The following is an 18,327-nucleotide window of genomic DNA, read 5'->3' on the forward strand; positions in this document are numbered from 1 at the left end:
TAAAAACAGTTTCTAGAATAATGTGTGGTATAGCTAACTGTTGCCTATTTACCTGTGAGTCATGTTACTTTTGTGAGATGAATAGCATATAAATATGAAGTGTACATTACAAAAATATTTCACATTTGTTCTTGATCCACGTCGATCAGCCTTGTAAGTGTCTACCTCTGTACTTTTATATATATTCTTTTCCCCTTTGGAAATGTCCCTTCCTTTGTCTATTGTGGACATTACTCTTAGCTCAACCTTCAGCTAACACCTACCTCATGCATGAAGCTTTTGTTGGTCGGCCTAGACCACAGACACCGCCACCCCTGAACATCTACAGTACTTGCTGGCCATTCTTCTCATTTCGGGGTTCATCAGATGTTAGTGAGCAGCTAGATCACCTCTGATTGCTTTGTATGATGTCTAATAGGTACTCACTAACTCATTGTTGCTTTGATTGTGATCCAGTTCTGATTTTCCTTTCAGGATTTTCCTATGTTAGGGCACAGAATCAGCAGACATAGAGAAAGACATAATGTTTCCATAACACACCAAGACCTGGCAGCCTGGAAGGTGGCTGCCTCTGTCAGCAGGGCGCTCTGTGATCATGCTAGTGATGGAGAAATTGTGACTCAGGGAGCACAGAGCCAGCACCTGAGTCACTCCCAGCAAGTCATAAGTTCTTTGTTCTCTTTGGACGTCTCAGCCCTCTTTTTGCCAGACCAAGTCTTTCCTGTTCTGAGACCATGTGAACGATTAGGCCAGAGAAAATCACCCGGGAGTTCTCAAACGGTGGCCCAGGCAACCAATGGAAACATGAATTTCCATGATGTAATTTTCTTTTAAAGATATGGATGTTCTTTGACAGTACAATAGACACATCAACATCTACATTTCATAAATATGGTAATTCAAAAAGCTCATGGGGAAATGGAATTAAGATGTTTATTTTGTTACAAAACCATTTATAAATGTGTGCATAGTTTTTTTTGTGATAGTCATTTTACACAAGGTTTCTGAAGAGCCTTCATGCAGAGAGGATGAAAGTCAAAGTGACAAGTGTCCTGTAGGCACAAGGAAGTGTATTTTCAGTGATCACTGACTGAGTGGTGAGGTGTTGGGACTCCTAGGCTGGGTTTTATAGGCCAGCATCCATTCCTTGTCCTAAGGTGGGTGGGGATTTTATTTTATTTTTTTTTTTTTAGCTTTATGGGCTAAATTCCCCAGGACAGATTAAGAGGGGGAAAAATGTCTGCGCCTTTCCTTTAAGCAAGAACATTAAATGTTTTTTTTTAAATTATGTCTTTAAAAGCAGAGAGAGAGAAGAAAGCGAGCTTCCATCTGGTGGTTCACTCCCCAATTGGCCACAGCAGGCAGGACAAGACCAGCCTGAAACTAGGAGCCTGGAACTTCATCCAGGTCTCCCACGTAGGTGGGAGGGGCCTTTTGCTGCTTTCCCAGATGCATCACCAGAAAATTGGATCAGAAGTAGAACAGTCAGGACTTGAACCAGCACTCATATGGGGTGCTGGCATTGCAGGCGGCATCTTAACCCACTGTGCCATGATGCCAGCCCCCACAATATTAGACTTCGGAACCTGAAGAGTCTAGAACAATCTCTTCTTTTGATCTGTTCATTTTATACAAAAGGGTACATTAAAAAATATCAAGATCAAAAACAGGCTCAGGGTCAGCTAATATCAAGATAGGATATTAAAACCAAAGGCCATGTTTTTATTTTCTGGATAATTATCATTATGCAACATATAATAATGTTTAAAGGGTCCCATTTATAATGAGTAAAATTAAGTATTACTCCTAGACAATATAATAAACTAAGAAAGATTATTAGAAACGTAGCTGTTGAATACTCTGGCATATGACATAGATGAAATTCACTTTCTACTGAGGCTTCATATGATTCTTCCTAAAAGAATTCATGACGCCATTTATTTTGGCAAATTTTTTTTTACCAGAAGTGCTCTGTTTTCTCTATTGAAAAATTTTAAGCTTTGAAAAAGATTATACACAGTAAAAATAATTTACATTGTGATACACTATACGTGTGTATATATTCATATGTAAATACATACATGCAAACATAAGGCAAAACAAGACACTGTTGCTTATTTTTTTCATTTTGTTAGACTGAATTTAATTACTTCCATTTGAAAAACACTGTTATATCTTTGATTAAAAATGTATATTCCTTGGCTATTATGTTTAAACAGAAGAATTATATACCCGTGCTACTAGCAATATGACATATGTGGCTTTTCATGGCTTTCCTTATTACCTGTCTGCCTCTCTCATTAACCAATTGTCTTTTTTAACTTCAGTGCTGTCCTTTTTCACAAGTTTGTGTGGGTGACAGGCTTTTAGGTATCTTCTTACAAAGATTATATAGATAATTCTTAGAATTTACATATTCAGAGATGTCCTGTAGCTCATACTGTTCATGTTTTCTATCTAAATCTTGAACTCCAACTTATTTGTATACTTGTGTCCAAATTTAAGAGGTTTCATGTGCATAACATCATGCATGTGTAATGCAGTCCAATTTCTTATCTGCTTGTTCTTATCACTGTTAGTTTGTGAAAAAAGTGCTCCTCCTCCACAGACTCCTACTTGGTCAGTTCTCCCCAATAAACTGTACAGTATCTTCAGGTAAATGGTGCTTTATTAACTAGCTTCATGTGATTTCAAAGTTCAGGAAGAGGATAGGATTTACTTTAAGCATTAGCCAAGTCCTGGATCTTCTGAGTTTAACTCACCATTTAATCACAGCTTTGGGTAATTCCAGCTAGATTCCCTTGATAACAAAACCATCTAATTTTGATCCCTGCATATAATTACTGGATGACTTACCTGTTACTTACTTACTCTATTATTTAAATATTCATAATTCATACCAGTATTGTGAATCATACATTAATGAAGTCATTAATAAATACATTGGTCTACAGTGAACAAAATTAAGTTTCCTTAATTACATGTTAACAACGAGAAATTATTCTGGTTTCATTCCTCATGCAACTTCTTGAGTTTTGATGATTTCCCTAAAACTATTGGATCACAGGCATTGTCCAACTGAAAAATTTTCATTTGTATGTTGTACATTCATAACAGATGGAATTCATATCTGGTTGGTTTTGTACAATAAACAGGCAGATATCTGTTAAATATTGAGTTTTCCTAAGACTTTTTTGCTTGGCAGTATGTGAGACAATAATATTGTTTCTGGATTTCACATATTAGGCATCAATTGCATCTTCCAAATATTGTGCTTGGTCGTATACATACACTATTTTGTTTGGGTAAAATAGAAGACTTGATTAGAATAAGGAAGGAATTTAAAAATTTATTGAATGTACGATTGGGAGATGGTAAATGTTAAGAGAGTTAGGTACAAAATATACAGTGTCAGACTTTTTTTCATATTTTCATTATTTTTTCACAGATTCAATATTATTTGTAGATACAAATCTAAGAACATAATGATATTCCCTGTCTCCCTTTCTCCTCTACCCTCTTACCCTCCCTTCCTTCTACCTTTTCTTTGTTTTTGAGAAAACCTATTTTAAATTTACATTACATTAAAAGGCTTAATTCTTCACTAAATAGGAACTTTAAAACATAAAAACCAAAAGACCCTAGTTTAGTGGGAATATAGACAATGCCTATAAATAATTGAATGTATGAATCCCCATTTCATGCATGTTTTTTGTGTCATTTCATTGAAAGTAATTATGAATGATTAACACCAATGACAATGTAACATCTAAATATTTCCTCTGTGGTTACAAGATTTTAAGCCATTTCCCCTCAAGAATTTATGCATGGGAATAATTTTATGCAGTTTGCAATGCAAATACTTATACATTATTTTTTGGACTCTATTAGTTACCACAGATCAAGAAAAATATATGGTTTTTCTTTTTTGGAACTGGCCTGTTACAGTAAGTATAATATTTTCCAGTTGCATCCATTTTGTTGTGAAAGACAGGATTTTATTCATTTTGTGGCTGAATAATATTCCATAGTGTATATGTACTACATTTTCTATATCTACTCATCAGTTGATGGGCATCTGGGTAGATTCCATATCTTAGCTATTGTGAATTGAACTGCAACTAAAATGGGGGTACAGATAATGCTTTCTGTGCAGATTTCATTCCATTCCTTTGGGTAAATTCTCAGGAGTGGGAAGGCTAAATTATATGACAGATCTATTTTCAGCTTTCTGAGAAATCTCCATACGGTCTTCTACAATGGCTATACTACTTTGCGTTTCCCACAAACAGTGGATTAGGGAACCATAATATTTGCATCCTTGCCACCATTTATTGTTTTGTGATTTCTGTATGAGAGCTATTCTAACTGGGATGAGGTGAAACCTCATTGTGGTTTTGATTTGCATTTCCCTGCTAGCTAGTGATCCTGTGCAATTTTTCAAGTGTCTGTTGGCCATTTGAATTTTCTCCTTTGAAAAATGCCTGTTCAAGTCTTTTGCCCATTGGCTAATTGGATCATGTGTTGTTGTTGAGTTTTTTGAGCTCTTTATAGATTCTCGATATTAATCCTTTATTAGTTGCATAGTTTGCAAATATTTTTTCCCATTCTGTCAGGAGCCTCTGCACTTTGATAAGGGTTTTCTTTGCAGTACAGAAGCTTCTTAGCATAATGTAATCTCATTTGTCTATTTTGGCTATGATTGCTTGTGCCTCTGGTTTCTTTTCCAAGAAGTTTTTGCCAATACTAATGTCTTACAGAGTTTCTTCAATGTTCTCCTCAAGTAATTTGATGGTATAAGCTCATAGAATTAGATATTTTATACAAAAATCAACTCAATGTATCAAATGTAAAACAGGGGCCTTGTTTCATGCTTCTGCACTACGATATCCAGTTTCCTCAGCACCATTTATTGAAGAAACTATCCTTTTTCAAGGAATAGACGTTAGCTCCTCTGTCAAAGATTAGTTGGCTGTAGATGCTTGAATTGATTGCTGGGGTTTCCACTCTGTTCCTTTGGTCTCCATAGCTGTTTTTGTGCCAATACCAGCTGTTTTTATTATACTGCCCTGTAGTAGGTCTTGAAAGCTGGTATTGTGATGCCTCCAGGTTTGTTTTTGTTGTTTAATGTTGCCTTAGATATTTGGGGTCTCTTTTGTTTCCATATGAATTTTAGCATCAGTTTTTCTATATCTGAGTAGAATGTCATTGGTATTTTGATTGGGATCACATTAAATATATAAATTGCTTTGGGTACTATGGACATCTTCTCTCCACTGATGTATTTTATCTTTGAACTGTGGCTGAGTGGAGTGTCTTTCCTTCAGCAAATAACCAGAGGCACATGCTGGGCAAGACCCAGGAGCTCTGATCAGTGCTCAAAGGTAGGGTGAAAATCCAGGGTGCCACCCAAGTTGGGCATGGGAGATCTCCTCTATTGCCAGCAATGGAGATGGTATGATCATGCCTGTTAGCATAATCATAGCCTCACCTCCTCTCTTCCAAGGTGATCAATGCCCAAGGTTAGTCTGCATGGGTACAATCCTTACCTACGCTAATGCATGAACTGCACAAAGGATCTGTGCAGTCTTTAGTGTGAGCATGGAACCCTCTGCAATGACCAACCCCAGGCAGTCAAAGTGCTCTGAGCCTCTGATGCCGGATACAGTGATTGCTCATAGACTCAGCTACACCCCATGCACTATTATGCAGTCATAGGATTCCCACAGTCACAGTGTGCAAGGTTTCCATGGTCATGGGGTATAAAGGATCCCCTCCCCACTCTGCAAGCCTGCCTCATCCACAGAGACTAGCATCATTTCCAGAACCAGCTTCCTGTGGGTGTTCTGCCTTGGTAGTTAGAGCCCCAGACCCTGTGATAGGTTGAGAGGATGGGGGCACCTCACAGTCCTAAGTGAGTGTCCAGCCCCCTGTCCCACTCCCAGACTACAAGTCAATGGGAAATGCAAATTTTTCCCTCCTGTACAATTCCCTGGTAATGCGAGAACTGTTTCAACCTCTACTTGCATCAAAATGGTACCTTCTCCCCACTGGTTGTCAGGCACCCTTGTGCAGGAATAAGGAGAAAGAAATGTGCTTTTCCTTTGCTGGCCTAGGAGGGTACACTACCGACCTTTAGAGCTCTAGGCCAGACTCAAAGTCAATGCGGTCCACAAAGTGCTCCCTCTCCTGCAATATCACCAGTGACATGGGTTGCTGCAGTCTGTCCTCACCTCTCTCTCAGAACCTGGCATCTCCTCTAGCCTCTGGCTGGGGAGTTATGGATGGTGTCCCTTGCTCACTGCTGCATGTTCGCACTTTCCATGCTGCTCCACAGTGTTCCTCCTCTTTCTGTAAAATTTCAATTGCAAGCTTTTCTCCAACCTTCCCCTGGGAAGACCCTTCCTCCACTTTTCTTCTGCTATCTTCCCCTGGTCAGAATCAGCATGTCTTTTCCGTATTCAGCCATCTTAGAATTGAATTTAAAGATGCCGCTGTGGTCTGATAGCAAATAATTTCTTAATAAACACCAGCACCATTTGTTAAGTATATTATAGAATGCTTATAAACATCTTATGAGATTAGGATTAGACCCATTTGTATACATGGAAACCATGGCTCAGCTGGACTGATAATTATGCAGGTCACATATGGAAAAATAAGCAGTGAATTGATTAGAATGTCCTGATGTGTTGTAATTGTACTGTTTGCAGGTTCCTTGTGCACTCCATCTTACTGTTTCTGGATAGCCTTGGGAATTGGTATATGACCCAGTAAATCTGGGTGATCTATTGGGTAAATATGGATGTGATAAAAATATTTTCCATGTGATGTATTTTTGCATTGGACCTTTCTTCTGTGATTAACATATGCAGACTGTATAAAAAAGAGTCCAAATCCAGGGGTTGCGTGTAGAGAAACTGTTCATGATTCTGGCACTTTGGGTACAACTATAGACATTATACTGACATTACAGTATCTTACCCTGGGAACAAAGAGGAGAAAAATCTGAACTGACCGAATTCAATCCTGTTTTACTTCTAATATGATAGAAGCAAAACCATTTTTGCCTTATTAATTTGTGACATTATTTTAGTTGGAAGCAACATGATGGGATTGAAAGAATATGGATTGAGGCCTCAATCATATGTGGGTTGACATCTTCACTTTGCCACTTACTGAATATGCAATCTTGACTACTTACACCTAAAATCTAATCTCTGCATCATCTTTCATTCCATCAACCAGTACTCATTCGGCATTTACAACATGTCAGGCTGGGTGCTAGGAATTGACAAGTGCGGTAAATGGCATGCATTACTGCCTTTCATGGTACCTTACAATCTGGTGGGATGATAGCTAATAAAACAAATATCACATAAATAGTTTCAGTTGTGATAAGTACTTTGAAAAAAGTGCAAGACTGTGTATGAGCACAGAAAAAAATAACAGTCTATAATGTCAGTGATTTTTCAGCTGATACCTGAAAGTTTCATAGGATTTGGCCTATGACTGAGTTGAAGGAGAACATTCTAGGCAGAGGAAGCAATGGCATGTGCAAAGAACTTGGAGTGAGAAAGAGCTTAAAATCCTAATTCTCAACCCTAGAAGGTACATTGTTCCCTTTTTATAACATAATTTGTGATAATGCCTTTACTGTTCTAAACTGAAATTCATAATTAATAAATATAACCTATATTCACATGTGAGTAAACACCAGCAAAGAAAAGAATCCCCTGTCGCTCCCCGTCTTCGTGGAGGAACGACACAGGACCCTGCGCTGTTCTTTTGTCTGCTCGACCCTCCCCGGGTTTGCTGCTGGTTCTTCCCGGGTTGGCTACCGACCCTTCCACCTCCGTGGAAGGGCGGTTCCCCCTAGCCACTTTCCCCACTTCCGCGGGGGAGCGGCACACCGCCGGCCGGCTCTCTTGGGGGCTGCACAGGTGTTCCTCTTAGATGTTCCTGGTGCATGTTGTCTCTCTCCTCCTTTATAGTCCTCTTCCACCAATCCCAACTCTGCTACCCACATGCCGAGTACACTGCTCTCCTCCAATCAGGAGCAGGTCCTACAGTTTATTGGTTGAACTGGAAGCAGCTGTGTAGAAGCTGTTTCTCCCTTCTCAGCGCCATATTGTGGGAGAGCAGATGCATAGAATAAGTCTTAATTCCAGTAACTTAGTCTAGTCCAAGTTGCTCCCAGTTGCTCCCCACAATCCCCCCAGTATAATAAAGAAATTCCATTTATATTAAAATAATTTGTCCCAACATGTACATACTTACGACAAAAAACTCCTCTACAAAATATCAAGATCCATTGCTTTGAACAACAGAAAAATGAATAACGTAAGTGTAGCTTGATGTAGAGGGGAGTAAGAACCCAGGAAAAGGGAGGATTGGACAGCGGCCACATGAGGCAATCAATACTTTGGAGGTCTCGGTAAAGCTAAGTGAAACAAGGCAGGCACAGATTCCCTGTGTTTTCTCCCATATGTACAAGTTAATATACACATAGTGTATAAAAATGTGTGGATGTTACATTATTTAGCATATAGTCCAAAATGTCTTCACTGAACTATACCATCTACGTAATACTAGACCTTCTTCCTCACTGTATGATTATTGTCATAAATCCCATGTTATGTGATATTAATATCCCTATTTAAGAAAAAAATAATGGGTGAGAATTTTAAAGATTTATTTGAAATAGTTACAAAGAGGTAGAAGCAGAAAGAGAGGTCTTCCATTGGCTGGTTCACTCCACAGATGGCCACAATGGCCAGAGCTGAGCTGATCTGAAGCCAGGAGCTTCTTCCAGGTCTCTCACATCAGATGCAGAGGCCCAAGGACTTGGACCTACCTCTGCTGCTTTCCCAGGCACATTAGCAGGGAGCTGGGTCAGAAGTCGAACAGTTGGATTCGAACCAGCACCCAAATGGGATGCCAGTGCTGCAGGCAGAGGCTTAACCTACTATGCCACAGCACCAGCTTCATGGGTGAGAAATTATATAACACCTATAAATTTATAAATATATAAAGCTATATATGAAGTGAACAATAACATGTTAAAAGTTGTTAAATCTTAAAAAATAAGTAGATGATGGGGCTGGCGCTGTAGTATAGTGGGTAAAGCTGCTGCCTGCAGTGCCAGCATCCCATATGGACACCGGTTTGAGACCTGGCTGTTCCACTTCCAATCTAGCTGTCTGCTATGGCCTAGGAAAGCAGTAGAAGATGGCCCAAGTCCTTGGGCTCTTGCACCCGTGTGGGAGACCTGGAAGAAACTCCTGACTTTGGATTGGCACAGCTCCGGCCATTGCAGCCATTTGGAGAGTGAATCAACGGATGGAAGACCTCTCTCTCAAATAAACAAACCTTTTAAAAAATAAATAGATGTAATTTTTAAGAAAATAGAATTTGAACTTGATCCTAAGAGCAATGTAAACTTTCCTACCTCAGAATGTCATTGTAAAGATTTATCTTAAACTACATTTATCATTATTTTGTTGACTAAAGATCTAAGATAACAAATACACAATGACATTATGCCAATAAATTTGAATTAGCTCATTCTCACTTTCTAGCCACAGGCTCATTGGCAAACAGAACTCCCTGAAGCAAACAAGAATAGTAAAGGAATCAGCCTTGCTCTCATCAACATAAATAAATGACTGTCCCTCTTGGAGACTCAGAAAAGGCAACTGGGGCAGGGAAACGCTATTTATAAGCTCAAGCCAAGCCTGTGTCCCTAATTCCCAGGCTGTACTGGGAGTCCAAAGGCTCAGATGTCTGGAGAAAACTGAGGCCCAGATCGACTTAAAGCCAGGAGAGAAAAGCAGGGTTCTTAGGTTCAGCATTTCTGTGGTTCAGAAGAGCTGTGGGACCTGATGGTTAATTTGACAGAGATTGGTAAGAATTCAGAATAAAAGCATAGCAGCTCTGAGTGAGGAATGCCACATTGGTAAAGATACTTTCTGTGAAGCGTCTTCATGCCCTGTGTTTCCTGGTTTATCCCTGGAAAATGAGGTCTATGGGACAGGTCCACTGGATTAAAGATAGAGCACTGTGGAGCTTCCATGTAGTTTTACTGCTGGTGCTTAAATATTTACAAGTCTATCCTGTGATTTTGTGTTGCAGTTGGTAGTCAACCACACCAGACATTCTTTCTCTCCATTGCCTTCGAATTCTACTGAGATAGTTTTCCTTCATCCTTTTCTGCCTCTCATTTCCTGAGACAGAGTTTTCCTCTTTTGGCATAAGACCTTCCCCCAAAGGTTTGATTAAGGTTTCCCTGAAGTCTAATCAACCATAGTAAGGCATTGAGAATGAATGCCTTTTCTTTTTTTCATCATTACATCACATTTTGTTTTTTTTTTCCCCCCATCACACTGTGACTCTTTACATAGGATCATGTCTGCAGAAATAATCTCTATTAGCTATCTGTTGCTAACAAATTACCTTAAAATTTAGTGGGTTAAGCAATAAGCATACAGATTCTGTCTTTGTGGGTCAGGGATTCGAGGTTTAGGTGGATGTCACTGGCTCAGTGTCTTTTGGGAGGTTGCACTCACAATGTCATCTATGGTTGTGCAATATGAACGTTTGGGGCTAAAGTACCTGCTTCCAAGATGGCTCCATCTCTGGACCATTGGCAGGAGAATTGCAGGCCATTGATAGAGGGCCCAGTTTTTCATCATGAAGACTTGAGTGTTCATTGTCAAAGCACAGCAGCTGCTTTCTTCAGGGAGCGGGGAGGGCAGGGAAGGGGAGAGGCATTCACAATTCCTTTTTTTTGACAAGGTCTAATCTCAGAAGTTACAAGCTTTTACATTTGCCACTTTGTATTTGTTAGAATTGTTGTTCTATTTGTCTAAGCTCAGTCTACATTCAAGGAGAAGGGAGCTGGGCTGTGTACATTTTGCACAAGGCACACCAAAGAATTTGTGAAGATATGTTTACAGTCACCCTCCTCTAAGTTAAACCAAGGACCCTTTGGCCTTGGAATACAAACATGGTAATAGTTTTATCCATTAGAATGATTTCTAAGCAGGGTGACTTCTGGGCTGCTGAAAAATGAGGGGCACTTAGGAAAGCTTGGCTCACTAGGCGTCTGCCTGTTTTCACCATTTATCTGTATTTTTTGCTGCTGCAAACTCATTCAGTGCCAGATGTAGTTTTTTAGAGGGAAATACAAGATGCAGGTTCAAGCACCTGAAGAAGAATAGCACCTACCAGAAAAATGTTTTTGCAGAATATGGAAAATTTTGTCCCTGTTTCTGAAATTAAATGTAATCAAGACAAAATTATTTTCTAAAAATGATAAATGAAAGTCATTGACAAATTAATATTGCCATCAAATTGTCATCAGCCTTTGCAATTAGGATAATATGATTTGTTACAGTAACAAAAAGCTATGACTTTTGTTTCATCTCCTTTTTGCCATGGTAGCCACTATAAGTGTTTCTGTAGCTTTAAAAACTTTTAAGAACTTTAACTAGAGAGTCTATATAGTATATCTGAGCAAATACTTAAAAAATCAATAGATGACTAATCTATACCTCATTAGTGCATAACACATATCATTTAGAATATACTTTCTTGAATTGATTTTATGTCTGTTAATGCTATCTAATTCACTCTTCCCCCAGAGGCCAAATTTAAGGTGTATTTCTCTTTTATTCCACATAATACCTGAAATACAATAGTTATTTAAAGGATTATATATGATTTATGGTGCTGATTACCTCTTGGCTAGCTCTCTGCGAGTCCTCATTCGTCCTAGAGCTGTGATAGCAGCAGAGGCCCATGTGGTAATACCACATCTGTCCCAAGACATGTTAATTGCAAATAACTGCCAAGTTAACAGTGTCAGCACTTCCTTTCAAGTCATCATCATGTAAATTTAGTCAGAACACTAGGGTGCAATTTTTAAGAGGGATATTTGGTTTAACTGGATAACAGAAAGGGGGAAGGAGGAAAAGAGGGAGGTACAGAGAGAGAGAAATTCCTTTTAAAAATAGAGGGATATATTTTTCTATTTTCTGAATTTCTAGGCTTTGAACATAAACAAGTGAAATAGATATAATACATACTAGTTTTCTGACAAAACTAAAGCTCTTTGTAGACAAAACTAAAGCTCTTTTTTATTAGTGAAAATAAGCCATTTTCTGTGAATTTTTGACATAGCTTTTAAAAGCAATAAATGTTATAATATACCAAATGCATTTTTAAATGTGGGTAAGAAGTTATATAGATAAGGTATATTCATTAATTATTTGTTTTCATTGGTTCTAGACAATTTTGGTCTTATAGCAATGTTTGACTTTCCTGAACTTCTTTGCTAGTTTGGGAAAACGTGATGATAACCCTCAATATGGCATGTGCTTGTCTTTGTATTTTTTTAAAAAATGACTTATTTGAAATGCAGTTACAAAGGGAAAGTGAGAGACAGAGACACAGAGAGATCTATCTACCGGCTCACTCCCCAGATGGCTGCAGCATACAGGGCTGGGCCAGGCTGGAGCCAGGAGTCCGAAACTCTGTCCAGGCCTCCCATGTGGGTGGTAAGGGCCCAGGTCCTTGGGACTTCTTCCACTGTTTTCCCAGGTGCATTAGCAGGGGGTGGGATTGGAAATGGAGCGACTGGGACTCAAAACTGGCACTCACATAGGATACCTGCATTGTAGGCGGTGGCTTAACCCACAGTGCTCTTTCTGGCTTTAGGATGCTGGCTTTAGGATGTGTTATTCCTAATATTGAGACCTTTAAGCTTTTTATGTAGAGTAATTTTTCAGAAGACATTTTGCTTTATATTTTGTAGACCTGACCTTATACAGGGCCCTGACTGAATTCTCTTCTCTCCCAAGAGTCGAGGGCATCACAGCATTTTGCACTTCTGCAATGAACGTTAAATTCCATCAACTGAATATTTAACTTGAAATGCCCATCTTTTTAAGCCATAAAAATTGTCACATTTTCCACTAATTTTGGATAATTTACAATTTTTTAATAATCAATATTAGAAGCAATGATATTTAAGAATGAGGCCGGCACCACGGCTCAATAGGCTAATCATCCGCCTGCAGCGCCGGCACTCCGGGTTCTAGTCCCAGTCAGGGCGCCAGATTCTGTCCCAGTTGCCCCTCTTCCAGGCCAGCTCTCTGCTGTGGCCCGGGAGTGCAGTGGAGGATGGCCCAAGTGCTTGGGCCCTGCACCCCATGGGAGACCAGGATAAGTACCTGGCTCCTGCCTTTGGATCAGCACGGTGTGCCAGCCGCAGCATGCAGGCCGCGGCGGCCATTGGAGGGTGAACCAACGGCAAAAGGAAGACCTTTCTCTCTGCCTCTCTCTCTCACTGTCCACTCTGCCTGTCAAAAAAAAAAAAAAATGAATAATCAGTGATTTGGAGCTAAAAGGAATAAACTGGCATTTGGAATGACATTCTTAAGTGCCTAAGAGGCCATGGTATTAGCAAAATCAGGTAAATGGGAGCTGGGGTTCCTGAAGCCCAATCTAAACCCTGTTCTCATCTGCCAGCAAACTACAGTGGGTTGTTGAGTACTGATTAACTATGCGCCCTGTCTCCTTTTCCCTCTCTTTTTCACCTCTACTCTCCCTCTTTTCACCTCTTTTCTCTGCTTCACTTCCTCCCCTCTGCTCACTGCCCAATTTAAGTGTGTCTGTGGTCAAAATATCAAAGGGCCCTCTGGATGCCTTGTCTTGTCATAGAAACCGATAAAAAAAAAAACCTGACACACACCTCTTCCGTATTCTTGATCTTGGTGTGGTTGGTGCATTCCTGGGACCACTGGAGAGCCCAACTTAATGACGCAGCACCTTTCCCTCTTGCTTTTGTATGTGTGTCTTGGTGGAGCTGAGCTCTGTAGGACTCCACTCTACCTTCATGGGTCAGGTTACTTTGTAGCTCCTGGCAAGGGCAGACCCATGTTCCATGAGACCTGAAGCCTAAACACCTTGGGTTACTCTTAAGAAAATAGTACCAAGTTATGAACACAAAAACAAGTAAGGAGTATTGAAGATGGCATATACAAGTGAAGGGTCATCTTAAAGCTGTCACAAAATGCTTGGCATTCTCATAATACTTGTATTCTTCTGCTCCCAAAATGCAGCTACCAAAACCCACCAATCCACTTCTAGTTCCCCAGGTGGACCCTGCTGTCACCACAAGCTTTTTTCTTTGGACAGGCAGAGTTAGAGAGAGAAAGGTCTTCCTTTTCCGTTGGTTCATCCCCCAAATGGCCAGTATAGCCAGCGTGCTGAGCTGATCTGAAGCCAGGAGCCAAGTGCACTGCCTTCCGGGGCCACAGAAAAGAGCTGGACTGGAAGAGGAGTAATTGGGACAGAACCGGCGCCTCAGCCGGGACTAGAACCCGGGGTGCCGGCTGCGCAGGCAGAGGATTAGGCACGTGAGCCGCGGCTCCAGCCACCACAAGCTTTTACACTTGTGCTTTCATCAGCCGTATGCCCATCTGTCGCTTCTCTGTGCAACTAATGCCTGCTCTTCAAGACTTCAGGGGTCAGCTTTAATAGAACACCTTCTGTGATTCCCCCTGGATGTTTCAGTTCTGAGCTGTTTTCACATTGCATTATAACTACTTGCTCTCCATCTGCTTCCCCTCCTACATGATGATCTGCTACAAGCAAAAAGTGCCCCTTTTGACTGTGGATTCTCAGCATACTGGAACTGGGCTAGGCAGTTGTTGGTTTGTTCTCTCTGTTTTAGTTGTGTGTTGCTATGTATCCAAGCCCCCTTTCCCTATGTTCCTGGTAAGGATCAGCCAATGGGAGGCATTGGGGCAGATTGGAGCGCACAAATAAAAGAAAGGCAGGATGTTTCTGCCATCAACTCCACCCCTGCCTCTTCCGCAGTCCCACTTGGGGCTACAATCCTGCTTGGCTTCTGCTCTTATTAAGCTTTTCCCTCTGTGTAGGTCCTACCAGAAGGCCCTACACTCTGAGCTCCAGTTACACCAATTTTTCCTTTTGCCCTTGCACTTCTTGGGGTGGTAGTGGCTTCCTGCTGTTGTAATTGAAGGATTGAATTTTTATTTGGCTCCTAAGCCCTTCTGTCCCTGATGTTATCCAGTCTGTATATTAAGTTCTCTAAGCCTGAAAGATCTAGAGTCATTTATATTTCCTTTTCTTAACCCTGAATTAAGCATTCTATACATCCAGTTGTTATATGAAAAAACCCCTAGGAAGAAAGACATATAATAATCAATTGCAAGGACTATTTACCTTTAAAACAACTGCATCTTTCTCAGCCTTGGCACTTTAACACAAAGCATGGATCCTGATATGCTGGTACTAGTCCTATAAAGTAACCATGGAGAAGGAGCAAGCCATGGCACAATGTATGAAAAACTGGCTGTGTTGAGTCCAATTCATCTGCCTTAATTTAACTCGATACTAAATCCAGTACTTTGCACCTAGTAGGCATCCAATCATACACTCAATGAAGAACAGACCATACTTGAATTCACTGCCAGCATTTCCCAGGCAACAGACAATATAATAACACAGCTGAAGCCTTGCTCCACAGGCTCAGCAACTTCTTGGTACAATTACAATGAAAGCATTCCCCAGACCTTGCAAATCGTCCTGGGTATAAATCCTGTGAGTTCCTCAGCATGTCTGGGATCAAAAAGGAGTAGCATGAGATTCCAGCCTGGAGTGCTTTGGTGTGGCAAGGGGACCATAGAAATGAGGAAAATCTTCCAACTCAGAGGCCAACAGGCCAAAGAAACGGGAAACAGACAATTAAGGGTCAGTCCCTGGAAATGCATTCAGTGTGAGAAAAATTAATTCTCTTAAAATCAACTCTCAGTCTTTCTCAGAGCAAAGGGCAAGTATGCAAGCAGAGGTAAGTAACTAAGGAAACATGGTGATAAACCCGGGGCTGATTGCCTAGTGTGAGGCCAGGAAGAACATGCAGTGAAGCCTGGTTTGGCAGGCAATTTGGAAAGCTGCAACTATAGCAAACTAGACAAGCATGAGCCTGCAGGTCTGGCTTAGGATGGAGAAGCAACAAGTGTAGTGGTGAAGTATAGAGATTTTAATATCCATCATCCTGGGTCATATCTGTATCACAGTCCTCATTCAGGGTTAATAGTAGTGTCTTCTCTCATAGTTCTTGTGAAGACTAAGTTTGTACTTTTAAAGTGTCTGACATTAAAATCCTAGAGAGGTCTAATGTACAGGCACATATTATACCCTGTAGGTTGGGTCATCATCTTGGTTTGTCAAAGTTCACAATCAAACTTGGTATTTCATTAATTCATACATATGTTAGATATTTCTTGAATGTTTAATATGTGACTGGCATGGTGAATTCTAAGGAAAATTAAGATCAACAGGTTCCTGATTTTGTGGACCAGACAAAATATCTGAGGATCTCTGTTAGTGGAAAGGGAGAATCAGGTTATCTGAAAGGGTTTTTAATGGGACTCTCAAGAAATATACTACTGTGATAGAGATGTTGATAAGGAGGGAGGCTATGTGTATATGAAAGCACAGAATATGTGGGAAAATCTATACCTTTTACTCAAGTTTTCTGTGAACATAAAATTACTCTAAAAGGTAGTCCATCAGAATAAGAGAGCAGAAAGGAAGGGAAGGGAAGGAAAATGAAGGGAGAATAGAGAAGGAGAGGAGAGGAGGAAGAAAGAATAGAAGACGCTTGTCTCTTATTATCCCAAATATTTTTTGGTAACTCCATGAAAAACCAAATGAACATTCCTTAACACAATCAAGGCAATCTAAGACAATCCATAGCCAGCATGTTATTGAATGGATAAAAGCTGGAAGTATGTCCACTAAAATCCAGAACTAGACAAGGATGTCCACTTTCACCACTGCTATTCTTGTAGTTCAGGAAGTTTTAGCTAGAGCCATTAGGCCATTAGACAAGAAAAATCAATTGGATACAAAATGGAAAGAAGAAAATCACATTATTGCTGTTTGCAGATGGAATGATCTTATATACAGGGAAACCAAAAGAGTCCACTAAGATTATTGGAATGCATAATAAAGTTTGGTAAAGATGCAAAAATGAATAGCCTTTGTATACACAGACAATGCCATGGCTGAGAAAGAATTTGTATGATCAGTACCATTCACAGTAGCTACAAAAAACTTGATACCTTGGAATAAATTTGACCAAGGAGGTGAAATATCTCTATGATGAAAATTATAAAACATTAAAGAAAGAGGGCCAAAAATGGAAGAATCTTCCATGTTGTGAATGAAAAGAATAACATCAAATAAAGATTCAATAGATCCCAATCAAAATACCAATGGCACTCTTCTCATTTTTGGAAAAATTTGATGCCAAAATTCAAATGGAAACACAAGAGACTCCAAATAGCTAAAGTAATCCTAAAAACAGAAATGGAAGTATCACAATATCAGATTCCAAGACATACTACAGGGCAGCTATAACAAAAGAGTCTGCTACTGGCACAAGAATAGACATGGAGACCAATGGAGCAGACTGGAAAACCCAGAAATCAATCCATGCATCTACAACCAACTAATCTTTGACAAAGAAACTAAAATTAAGCCCTGAAGGAAGAACAGTCTCTTCAACAAATGCTGCTGGGGAAATTAGATTTATGTGTGCAGAAGCATGAAATAAGACCCCCTTCCTTACTCGTATACAAAAATCAACTCCAAATGGATAAGGATCTAAATGTACAAGCTGATACCATCAAATTACTTGAGAAGAACACTGGGGAAACTCTGCAAGACATTGGCATACACAAAGACTTCTTGGAAAAGACCCCACAGCATAGGCAATCAAGGCAAAAATAGATAAATAGGATTACGTTAAGCAAAGAAGCATCTTCACTGCAATCGAATCACTCAACAAAATGAAGAGGCATCCAACAGAATGGGAGAGAATGGGAGAAGATATTTGCAAACTATGAAACTGATAAGGGATTAATATCTAGAATCTATAAAGAGCTGAAGTTCACCAACAACAAAACAATTTAGTTAGGAAATGGGAAAAGGACTTGAACAGGAATATTTCAAAAGAGGAAATTCAAATGTCCAAAGGCACATGAAAAAATGTTCAGGATCACTAGCTATCAGGTAAATACCAATTAAAACCACTGTGAGCTTTCATTCACCCCAGTTAGAATGGCTCTCAAACAGTAATCAAAAAACAATAAATGCTGGCAAGGATATGGGGGGAAAGAGTGGGAGCATGAGTGGGAGGGAAGGTAGGGCAGGAAGTATCACTTTGCTCCTAAATCTGTATGTATGTAATTTGTTCACTTTTTATAATTATTAAAATAAAGACAACTA

The 18,327-nt window shown here is 39.9% G+C and overlaps 1 protein-coding gene across 6 annotated transcripts in view; it reads left to right on the forward strand.

The window, feature by feature from the left end:
- Positions 1-18,327, forward strand: part of COL14A1 (collagen type XIV alpha 1 chain) — a 262,146-nt gene that overhangs the window by 235,204 nt on the left and 8,615 nt on the right. The window lies entirely within an intron of this gene.

This window comes from Oryctolagus cuniculus, chromosome 6 (genome assembly GCF_964237555.1).
Source record: "Oryctolagus cuniculus chromosome 6, mOryCun1.1, whole genome shotgun sequence".
NCBI classification, from domain to species: Eukaryota; Metazoa; Chordata; class Mammalia; order Lagomorpha; family Leporidae; genus Oryctolagus; species Oryctolagus cuniculus.